The sequence below is a fragment of the Pundamilia nyererei genome, unplaced genomic scaffold, assembly GCF_000239375.1.
Source record: "Pundamilia nyererei isolate P.nyererei 1_Seehausen unplaced genomic scaffold, PunNye1.0 scaffold00356, whole genome shotgun sequence".
Lineage (NCBI taxonomy): Eukaryota > Metazoa > Chordata > Actinopteri > Cichliformes > Cichlidae > Pundamilia > Pundamilia nyererei.
In genome coordinates, this window is record NW_005187757.1 from 69,162 (window position 1) to 80,671 (window position 11,510).

The following is an 11,510-nucleotide window of genomic DNA, read 5'->3' on the forward strand; positions in this document are numbered from 1 at the left end:
AGCAACTTTCTCAAAGATGTGTAGCAAATGCACTTTTTGTGAGTTTCTATCGCTCCCTTTGGCTTTTCTACAAGCCTTTAGTTTTCACACAGTGAACGATCAAATATAGCCTTGTTTATCAGTCTTCCTGTTGAATATCACAGCCAACCAGGTTTTAATTTAGTTCAGCTGAGAGGCATGTAATTAATTCGCCATAAGCAGTAATGAGCTGCATTGTAATGTACCATGTAATCACATCCTGTCTAAAGAAAAACGGCTTTGGTATTTGCCTGTGTCTCCAGATATACCTGACTTAAGTATTCTTCACACCCGAATAGCACCAAAGCTCCCACTTGTAAGTCCATGAAAGACACTGCTCTGTCTCCTCCTTTTATTACCTGCACAGAGTGGGAAGAAAAAAGAAGCAAAAAACTGGCAAAGGACTATCATCCTCTGCATTGCAGGCCCCAAATAACTTTCATAGTCTTCGGTGCATTAGGCTGTGGCAGATTTTAATCAGCTTTTCACCTCAGCTATAGCATTATTTGCACCGCGGGAGCAGTGGGACCTAGAGACGCACAGTGACACAGAGGATCTTCGATTGGCAGTGAAAGGGGCTAATAATGCACGACATCAATTATCAATGGAGGCATGAGCACTGTTAACTATGCGTCACAGAAAAACCACAAGAGCACTTCAAAGTGCGTATTTATTTCGCCACATGCGGGGCAGAGGGTTTTAAAGGACACCAAATCATGCTCGTCACACGATTTGTCTTTGAAACCTGAGCTCTGCAGCCTGGATACAACAGTGTGATTTTCAAAATAAAACAATCAAACACTAATTACCTGCAACAGCTCATGTGAAATTCCCACTGCTGGTGATATGCGGCCACACTAGGGGCCATCATGCTCATCTCATGGTGTCAGCAATTGCTGCAGTGGCTGCTTTGCAATCAGCTCAGACTGTCGCGTGTACAGTACAGGCATTTCCCGCACAGCGCCGGCTTTCAGCACTCACATGATAAATGCTGGCACCAGTCTGCTTGTCTCACAAAGAACAATCACAAAGCATTTTGAGCCACAGTAAAAGCTGTGCAGATCAAGTTCTGCAGGAGTGAGAAAAGGCAGCTTCTGCTTGGTGTTGCTCTGACTTTGAGGAAATCGGCCCTTTCCATTTTCATAGATATATTAATCTGTGGTTGTGTTTTGTTTTTTTAACTAAAAGATGCAACACCACCCTTCTTGATTCTTTAACCTCTGGTTTTGTCTTGCTTTCCTCATCCTCATACTGTACGTTACATTTATATTAACATTGCTGCAGATTCTCTGGGCTCAGTTACTCCAGTTATTTTATCCAGTGGAATATGGGACAAAAATCACTGCTTGTTGCTGGAACTGCCACTATCAGTTCATTTGCTGAAAGGTATTCACACAGTGTTGATCTTTGACACACAAATCCAGTTTGCAGGGGGATCTGCAGCAAACTGTCTTAGAAGTGCTGACCTTTGAGGGGAAAGAGAATATAAAATTAAGGACTTTAAATTAGCTGTGTATACTAAATGTTTACGGACCTATCCGCCAGACTTTAAGCTTCCACGCAAAAGAGATGTAGGATGGGGACATATGAGGAATGATGCTAATGATATCCATGCAGTAGATATATTCCCCTGTATTAACTTACTGTCGTGTTGATGACTGGATAATTAGTCGGTATGTGACCTTCAGTTTCCAGAAGCTCTTACTTCACAAGATTGAAAAAAATGCATCCCTCTCTCCTGGGATGAAAATATATTTGAAACCAAAGCACCAAATTAATAATATACAAAAGGAAAAGTTAGAAAGGTCCCTGATGCTTTAAAAGTGGGTATTTGGTATTTATTCACAGTAGCTTCCACGCAGTCAATGACCTGCTTTAATTATATGTTTTCATTTGGAGCAGTCTCAAAGTGAAAACAGACTGATTGATGCAGTTTTGACTATAATTTTTTATTATTTTTTGTGTGAAATCACATTAGAGCCGAAAGCACCGAAGTCTCAATGTCATAAAGTTTCCGAGCACAACTAATTAAAACTAAAAAAATTTTGCAACAGTCAGAAAAGTGTGTCAGCTGAAAGTTATTTGCATTAAAATATCTTTATACCTTTTCCCATACATGTCCTACTTAGGCACAGGATCATGTACTTCATGATTAACAAAGTTACGCTCCCAAAAATATCAGTGACTAATATGGTCTCCTCCGCATATTGTTTTTACCAAGTTTCACTGTAAACACATTCCATTTCATCTTACCTGCCTTTGTTATAATAATATTATTTATTTATTTTTGTGAATTTTTATACTCATGACTAAAAAACAGCAAACCAGAGATGCTGTGAGATTTTATCCACAGGGCTCAAACTGGCAGCAGCTCGGCTGGACACATAATGGGATCTTCTGTGGGGAACTGACTCTTTGCATGAAGCCATTGTTGTAGACTGTTCAGCAACAACACTTGTGTAAAGCACAATGTATCCTTTTAATAACTAAACTCCATGGCTGGCTGCTCTGGCGTAAATGTAGACATCCTGCATGATAATGGTGATAATGAACTGGGAGCATGCGGAGACTCGGCTCGGCATACACTTCACTGCAGCAGTCTGGCATATGGCTTGAGATTTCCATACCTCCTTAACATTTGTTGACCTTGATTTGAGCTAGCCTGACTCCCATACATAATTAGTACCTGTTAATTTCTACATTCCTCCCAAGCCATCTAAAGTCAGATGCCAAGTGGGAAGTGGCAAGTGCCTAACCAGGCTCCCTCTGCTTCAGCTGTCTGAAGAGTAGCGGAGGGGTGTAGTCGCCAGCCTTGTTGCTGACCGGCGAGACAGCTGGTGGCTTTCCCGCTGACTCACTTAGCTGATCGATAGCTAATTCCCTTAAATAATCAAGGGACCCCTGCAATGGAAATGGGAGGTGCGATAATTGATTACTTTTGCTCTACATTTTCCCCAATGAGTTCGCTCTCTACGATATGTTGCCGCATTTTTCATTGAGCTGTTCAGCGGGATGCTGAGGTATGCGCCTTCCATGCATCACATTTGATTAGGGCAAATTCAAAGATATACTTCCACTTTGCAACGAAATTTACTTTGGTGCAAATCTGACCCGGCAACTGCTTGGTTTGCTCTATTTGAGTTTGTTTTTAAGACACAATAGAAATATGGTAAAGGCACCAGGCTTCAGATCAGTGTGTGTGGTCTCTTATTCTGAACAAATCTACAGATTGAATTTGAAGGTACCACACAAACAACCTGGATTCAATTTAGAATATTTTGCAAATAATGTACTTAAAGTTTGTTAAAAGGTTTTGTGTATACATTACAGTAGCTCAGATGTGGGATTCAGCTGTGCTGCTGAGTAGAGGACTTGAAGATGAAGAGGACTGGGGGTGAATTTTTTTTTGCTTGCCTTGCAGTTCTTATGCCTCAGATCTTCTGTCAGCCTGTTTGTGTGTGTGTGTGTGTGTGTGTGTGTGTGTGTGTGTGTGTGTGTGTGTGTGTGTGTGTGTGTGTGATCTATGCTGGGAGGGCTAGAATAGAGGGTGAAGCAGAGAAATAACATTTTACTGTTGAAGAGGTACTTTGAGTGGCACAAAGCATCTGTTGTTTTATTCTGTATTCTGCTGGCTGCTTATCTGCCGAAACCACAAACATTGTCAGGAGGACCAGGCATAAAAGAAGAAAAGTGCATAAGCACAGAGCCAGCAGCGAGTCAACACAATGAAGAGCTACAATCTCACAAGTGAACTTACATTGATTCATTTCAAGGTGCAAATTAGTTGGTTCAACACATTTTCAGTGGCAGGGGATGCCTGCAGCCTCTGTCTTGCACCCCGTTTGGAAAAAGAAAGGTTGCTTTTATCTCCTGTTTAAAATGTATTTGGACTCAGTGATGTGTCATGAAAAATGTGCATGTATCAACGGATTTTGACACAAGAAAAAAAAAAGAAAAAATAAGTCCGACCTCACTGGGAAACAACAAACGCAGCTTAAACAGTGTTAAAATGCTTGCTGTTTATATCAGTGACTTCTCATGGACGTGTGAATGCAAGTGAATGTAAAATGTAAAATACTGGTGATCACCACTGCCATGAGTGCAAGAGTTTTACCTCCTGTGAGTTTACTAATGCAAATAAGCTTGATAAACAAGATGATATTCTTGCATGTGATGGTACATCCGTAGAGTCATGACTGTATGCAGGCCTGTGAAAAAGTACATCCTGTGATTTAAGTGGGCACATCAAGTTGTTGTTCAGAGCAATAACCTGAAGTAATTGTTCTCTGTGTGACTTTATCAGACTCTCACATTGTTGTGGAGGAATTTTGATGCACTCCTCTTTACAATATTGCTTCAGTTCATTGTGGTTTGAAGGCATTAATTTATGCACAGCTCTCTTAAGGTTCAGGTTAAGGTCTAGGTCATTGCAACACCTTGATTCTTGTCTTTTTCAGTCATTCTGTTGTACATATGTTGCCGTGCATGGTATCTTTGCCCTGCCATGTCCATCTTAAGCCACAGTTTAGCTGTCAAAAAGACTAAAAATCTTTAGTGTACAGAGCAGTCGATGGCTGACTCAATGACGTCAACGTGTTGAAGAGGTATGGTCCCAAACTATTTCCAAAACAAGCTCAAATCATCACCATCAACCAGCTGGTACATGGTTTGCATGAAGCATGGTTCTGTTCATTGTGGCCAGACATCTCCACTTTGTCTGTCCAAGGGACATTGTACCAAAAGTTTTGCTCAGATGCAACCTTCCAATACTAAGCCTGCATGTTCTTTTTAGAGAGAATAGGCTTTTTTTCTTGGCAACCCTTCCAAACAAGTCATGCCTGTCCAGTCTTTTTCTAATGGTACTGTCATGAGCTTTCACGTTTAACATGTTAACTGAGGCCTGAGATGTCGCTCCTGGGGTGGGTTGGGGGGTGTGCAATTTCACTGAGCATTACTTGGTCTGACCTTGAGGTGAATTTACTGGGATAGCCACTCCTGGAACAACTGTGTGAACACATATCTGAATGCTCCAGATTAGCAAATTTCCAAAACTCCTGTTTTTGTAGAGGTGCTCACACTTGCTGATGATCAGTTAGACCTGTACATTTGATTAACAGCACCTGGCTGCTAATGTGGAAAAATATATGTTATGTGATGTATTTTAGACTGACAATCTGTTTATTCTTGTTTAGATGTGTGGATGTGTAATGCAAACAATTCCTTTGAAAAAAAAAGTCCTATATTGCAGTAGATCTTGGACACTTTACGATATCACAGAATTTTCATTTTAAGAAGATGGAGCTTGTGCAGTTGTCTTTTGTACCTTTTTACCTTTCAGAAATTGTCAGATGTTCAAATGGTTCATGGTTATCAGAGACCTGTTTTCACATTAGATTACATTCTCTTAGTTAAATGTCCTATTATTGCTCACTGTTGTATGATAACTGTATAGATAATGTAGATGTAATAGATGCACTTTAAATAGCCTGTTTTTTTAATCTGAATGAATCTATGAATCCCAATAAGTTCAAACAAATGGGGAAATTGTTTCATTTTATTACATTTGTATCTTTTTTTAATCTTTTTATTGTTGTTGTTTATGAGGTTAAAACAACATTTAAATCTATCCATCGATCTTCATCCGTTTTATCCGAGGCCGGGTCGCGGGGGCAGCAGCCTAAGCAAAGAGGCCCAGACCTTCCTCTCCCCAGCCACCTCCTCCAGCTTATCCGGGGGAACACCAAGGCGTTCCCAGACCAGCCGAGAGATATAATCTCTCCAGCGTGTCCTGGGTCTGCCCCAGGGCCTCCTCCCGGTGGGACATGCCCGGAACACCTCACCAAGGAGGCGCCCAGGAGGCATCCTTGTCAGATGCCCGAACCACCTCAGCTGGCTCCTTTCGATGTGGAGCAGCAGCAGCTCTACTCTGAGCCCCTCCCGGATGGCCGAACTTCTCACCCTATCTCTAAGGGAGAGGCCGGCCACCCTTCGGAGGAAGCTCATTTCTGCCGCTTGTATCCTCGATCTCGTTCTTTCGGTCACTACCCACAGCTCGTGGCCATAGGTGAGGGTAGGGACATAGATTGGTAAACTGAGAGCTTCGCTTTTACACTCAGTTCCCTCTTCACCACGACGAACCGGTACAGTGTCCGCATCACTGCAGCCGCAGCCCCAATCCGTCTGTCGATCTCCCGCTCCCTTCTCCCATCACTCGCGAACAAGACCCCGAGTGTCATGGTCTGGGTGGGCACCTGCAGGTCTCCGACAGCGGCCCCTCCTCCTTTGGGCAGAGTTCGGTTGCTCCTCCCTGGCTGACCACCTGTGAGCAATCATGCCAGCAGTATATCAGACCTGCGCTCTCAACCATTCATCGCCTGAGTATCTGCTATCCCCATGTCAGTCGAGTGGAGCATCATAACTCTGTCAGACGCTGTGTGATGTCTTACTTGTTTTTCTTGTCCTCAGAGGTAGCACCTGGAGTGGAGATCTTGTCTCCCTCACTTTGCCTGTGGGCGGAAATAAATAATTTGTTCCCTACCGTCTCGCTTCCGGGTTGGTTTCTGCACCTGTGTCCATCTTTGTTCCCTTGTGCCGCTGGGCCGTGACACCGAGATACTTGAACTCCTCCACTTGGGGCAGGAACTCATCCCCGACCTGGAGTGGGCACTCCACCCTTTTCCGGCTGAGAACCATGGCCTCAGATTTGGAGGTGCTGATCCTCATTCCCGCTGCTTCACACTCGGCTGCGAACCAGTGCGAGCTGGAGGCCCTCACCCGATGAAGCCAACAGAGATGAGATTCTGAGGCCACCAAAATAAAAGCCCTCCGCCACTTGGCTGCGCCTAGAAATCCTGTCCATAAAAATTATGAACAGAACCGGTGACAAAGCGCCCGGTAACCCTATCCCGGGCAGGGTAAACTGTTCCCTCGATGTTCTCTTCATAAGGGTCTTCTGAATCGCTCTTTGTCTGGTCCCTCACCCAGGACCAATGTGCCATGGGAGACCCTACCAGGGGGCTAAAGCCCCCAGACAACACAGCCCCTGGGATCCCTGGGACACACAAATCCCTCCACCACGATAAGGTAGCAATTCACGGAGAATCTACTTATTAAAAAAATTTTAGAAATGAGAAATAATAACAATAACTATTCACGTTCTTTAAAAAAATAACAGACAGCTGTTACAGCTCAATAAATGGACTGGACATTTTCTCATAACTGAGATTGTAATGAAATAAGGTTATCTGTGGTCATATCCTTCCAGAAAGGCTGATCGCATACAACAAACTAAACATGGTGGATGATAATTATTCATCTATTTTTTATTATCTATAAAATTTGATTTTAAACCCTTTTAAATTAATTCTGTAGCTGGATTTCATTTAATGTGTTGCAAATTGGTATTTTTTCAATGTTTATATTTCCGAAATGCACCTTTTCCAGTTGATTTGAAAATAACTCAAACAGCTAGAAAAGAATTAGTCTTGATTGGCTCTCCTAGCAGTAGAATTACTTTCTCTAATCTGCACGTTTTGCAGCATTTGAGCTGGAATGCCTCAAAAACAGCAGGTTTGCCCCAATTTAAATACACCGAGCTGCTGCTGTCGACCTGTGACCACTCTGCCTGTGAATATGCTGCCTTAAAATCCATCCAATTAAATGCTGTATTAATTCACTTGTCTTTGTTCATTAGCAGTTTACTTGCTGACATCCTGACTCTACATATCACCATATCTCTAATATCCTTATTTCTCTCTTGCAAAGTAAATATGCAGTAATAGACATAGAGTCAAAGAGGTTATTTTGTGTCAAGTGCATTTTTTTATATATATATTTAAACCAATATAAAGGTGGCTATTTGTTTTCTTCCTTATTTTAAAAAGTACATAAAGTGACTGTGATGAGACACCACCATGACCACTGTGCTGTTTTATGTGAGATTACCACCTGTTTTCTCAAGCCTCCCTGAAATGATCTTCTGTAAACAATCCTACGATTTCTTCCAGATTGTTGTTGGCAGTTGAGTTAAAGATCTTTAGCGAGTAAAATCCAAGCAATAATGATGCAAATATTGGACATTTAAGTCCACGGCGCAAACATCTGCCCACAAAAAAAACACAAGCTGCTCGGAAGAACATCGTAGTCTAAAATTTGCCATTTTTCAAGTTATTCTGAAAAAGCACAAGAGACTGCAGTGAAACTGCAAGCTTACTTTGTTTTATGGGCAAGCTTTACTCAGATTGTTTAAAACATGTGGACACATCGTTTGGGATGATCATTTTAGGATGACGCGGCAAACTAATCAGTAACTATTTAACTATGCAAAGGGCCATCATTATAATATACCCATCGTTCTTTGGCCTGTCAAACTATACTATACCTAATATTGTGCCTCTCTTTTTTAGCTGTCTTTCTGTTTAGATCAGTTCCAAAGGGACATAAAAACAATGATCCACTTATTTAGTATAAAAGATAGAAAGCGTAGTGACCCGTGCCAAGTTATCCTTTTTAAGAGATCAAACTCTTACTTAAAGTACCTGCTGAAACCTCTTTCAGCCAGCCATTGACCCCATTAATATTCCATTCTGTGAAATCTGACCCAACCTTTCGCTGAAAGCAGGTAAAACTAACATAATGATGCACTGACAGCCTGGAAACGAGAAGCCTTTCCCAACATCACCTATTCTTATAAGCGACAGACTGTTAGGGCTTGATATCTTTGGCTTCTCGATGCTATGATAATGGGGCCTTACAGCTTTTAACTAGAGTTTAACACATTTATTGCTGTACCTTTAATGACAGTGTTGGCTAGCTCTTCCTGTAGAACAGTCATCCATGCATATCTCAACCAATATAATCCCCCCAATAAAATTATGAATTATCTTACATAAATAGGCTGTTGGTTTTCTTATTCATTTCCAGTGTTACCAGCAATATAATCATCTGGGAATTTACCCAGGTTTATTTATTTAGACAGAGATCTTGACCCCTCCCCCAATGTTCAGCACAAAGTCACGCCGATGTTTGCATGTCTTAGTTCTGTCAGTGTTAGTTACGTTTCCTGTTTTGCTGTGATAGCCTCTTGTCTCGTGCATGTTTTTTTGAGTTTAACTCCTCTTGTCTTATTATTCCTGATTTGCAACTACTGTGTTTTCCACCTCTTTCCTCTTTCCTCACTCATTACCTGGATGTAAATATTGTTTCAGTCTCTCTTTGGCCCTTATTCCCACTTGTGTGTCTTGAAAGTTCCATTCAGTAATTTCTTAGTTAGCAAATTCCTGGTATCTTCCCAATTTAAGTTCTTTTATATTTTCGATCCCTCCCCCGAGTCTCGGAATAAAGCTGTATTTTGAGTTCAGTGCCAGTTTGCAGTCCTGCATATTGGGTCCTAATCTTTCCAGCCACACCATAACATATGTCAGCCTCCAAGGCCACACTGGATGAAAATGAGGATGGATGATGGTTCAACAAAAAGTCAGTTACTCTTTTGGTCACCACCTTTCAAAAATAATTTCTTTTACCCTTGTAGACCCTGCGCACATCGATATATAATGAGTTACAGTATGTTTTTTGAGTTGATATTTTCTCTTTTATTTATTGTTTTTTGTCATTTATACCAGTTCCCACACTCACATAATCCCCAGCACAACCACACCCGTATGTAGCCTCAGAAGGTCAATTCACCCTGAATAATGTGTATCTTCCTAAGTCTCTTTGCCCCATGAGGGCCATAAGCCATTGATGATTCCCCACGAGCGCACATGGCTCTGGGCAATCTTTTCCATGCATGTCAGTTTCTCTACGTTTCTGTGTCACTCTACCTGTGCCATGTGTTCCTGCGGTCCTCGCTTTGTCTTTCCCAATGGATTCCAGGTCAGAGCTTGTCTAGTGATGTTATTTGTAGGCTTCCTTAGAAACCCCATTTCCTACTCAGGGACTGTACTGGTTCCTTTATTCTTGTGTAGAGTTGTAAAGAGTCTTGGACATTGTTTTGGGGGGTTTTCTGGCTGGGAAGTGTTAGCTCTATCCCAACCCCTTAACCTGTATAGCTTGGATGTCTCAACCAGGGGCTTATGCACTCGCTGTCATAGCTTTCTGGATCATTAGAGCAATTAGGCCACCACACCACAACAAGGGGTGGACTGAGGGGTAGGCATAATATGTTTATGTCTAACATGAGTGTTAGGTCAGAGCTAGTCATTTATATAAGATTTATGACATAAACAGGTGTATTAATCAACATATTTCTAAAAATAACTAATTCCTGGAGCTTTATTATTATTCATTATGTTATTGTTACAGCAATAACTGGCAACAGAGCAGAAAACACTACATTGCTGTACAGATATACTTTTGGTACTCTGTTGTATTACGTCAGCCACAATTCTTACTCCAGCTGTTCTACTGATGCTGTCAATGAAATTCAACTTCTCCTCTGTATTGGATTGTACTGACCCTCATTTTATTTATATTTACCATTTTTTTGTGTGATAAATTTGCAGGAAGTGTTTGGTTTTATTAAAAAAAATGTAGAAAGGCAGTTCACTGGTGACAGACAACAACAGAAAACTTCTCATGCAAAGGAACTGACTTTATTGCCAAGATTTAGCATCTGAAATGATTAAATTAGGTACCTTATGAGCAGTCACAGTGAGCTGCTTGATGTTCCTTCGCCCTTGATGTTTATCTGAGACTCCACTACAATTTTAATCTTGCATTCACAGGAGGAAAAATACTGTCTCTGCGATATAGGCTTATTTGTTGTGTGCTTGCCTACTAACAGTAAATGTAACTTCAATGTCAGTAAGGCTCAGTGAAGTGAAGGCTAAGTGAAAGTCAAGCGTTTCTGTACCTAGCGGCAGTGCCTGTATATTGTCCAAAAATGTATTGGCTTTGAATACCACCGCACTGTTCCAACAATTCCCAGGCGTCTTAGTTTGCATAAGTGAAATAAAAATCCTTCTTGTTTTTCACGGTGCTCCTCAATATTCATTGCCTGTATGGGCAAATATCACTCCCCTGTCTCATCTGTATATTTGGAAACGCTCTCGTATTTGTTTAAAGGCAGATGCTGACCTTTCAGATCCACCCCAGTGACCCAACAGCAGTGGCAACCAGTGTGGAAAGATCACTGACAGACAGTACCCTGTTAGACACATGGGTAATGTATAAGCTACAGAGAGCAACCGACCTGTGCAGGAAGACAGCGACAGAGGCAGAATGTTAACCTGCTGTTTGGCCTCATTTCTCTCTGTGTGTCATAAGCTGTTGAGTTAGTTTTCATATACACCCCAGGAATCTCTTTCATAGCTCAACATTGTGAGGAGTAGATGTACCTTTAAAATGCAAAACAACGCTTTCACATACACACATGCATGCATACAGTATGTTGTTGTAACATACATCTGGGGATATTATACTCACAATGATAATTCCCCATGGATTTGCCTTAAACATGGTTTGCCAGAATAGACACAAGTACTTTTTTTTTT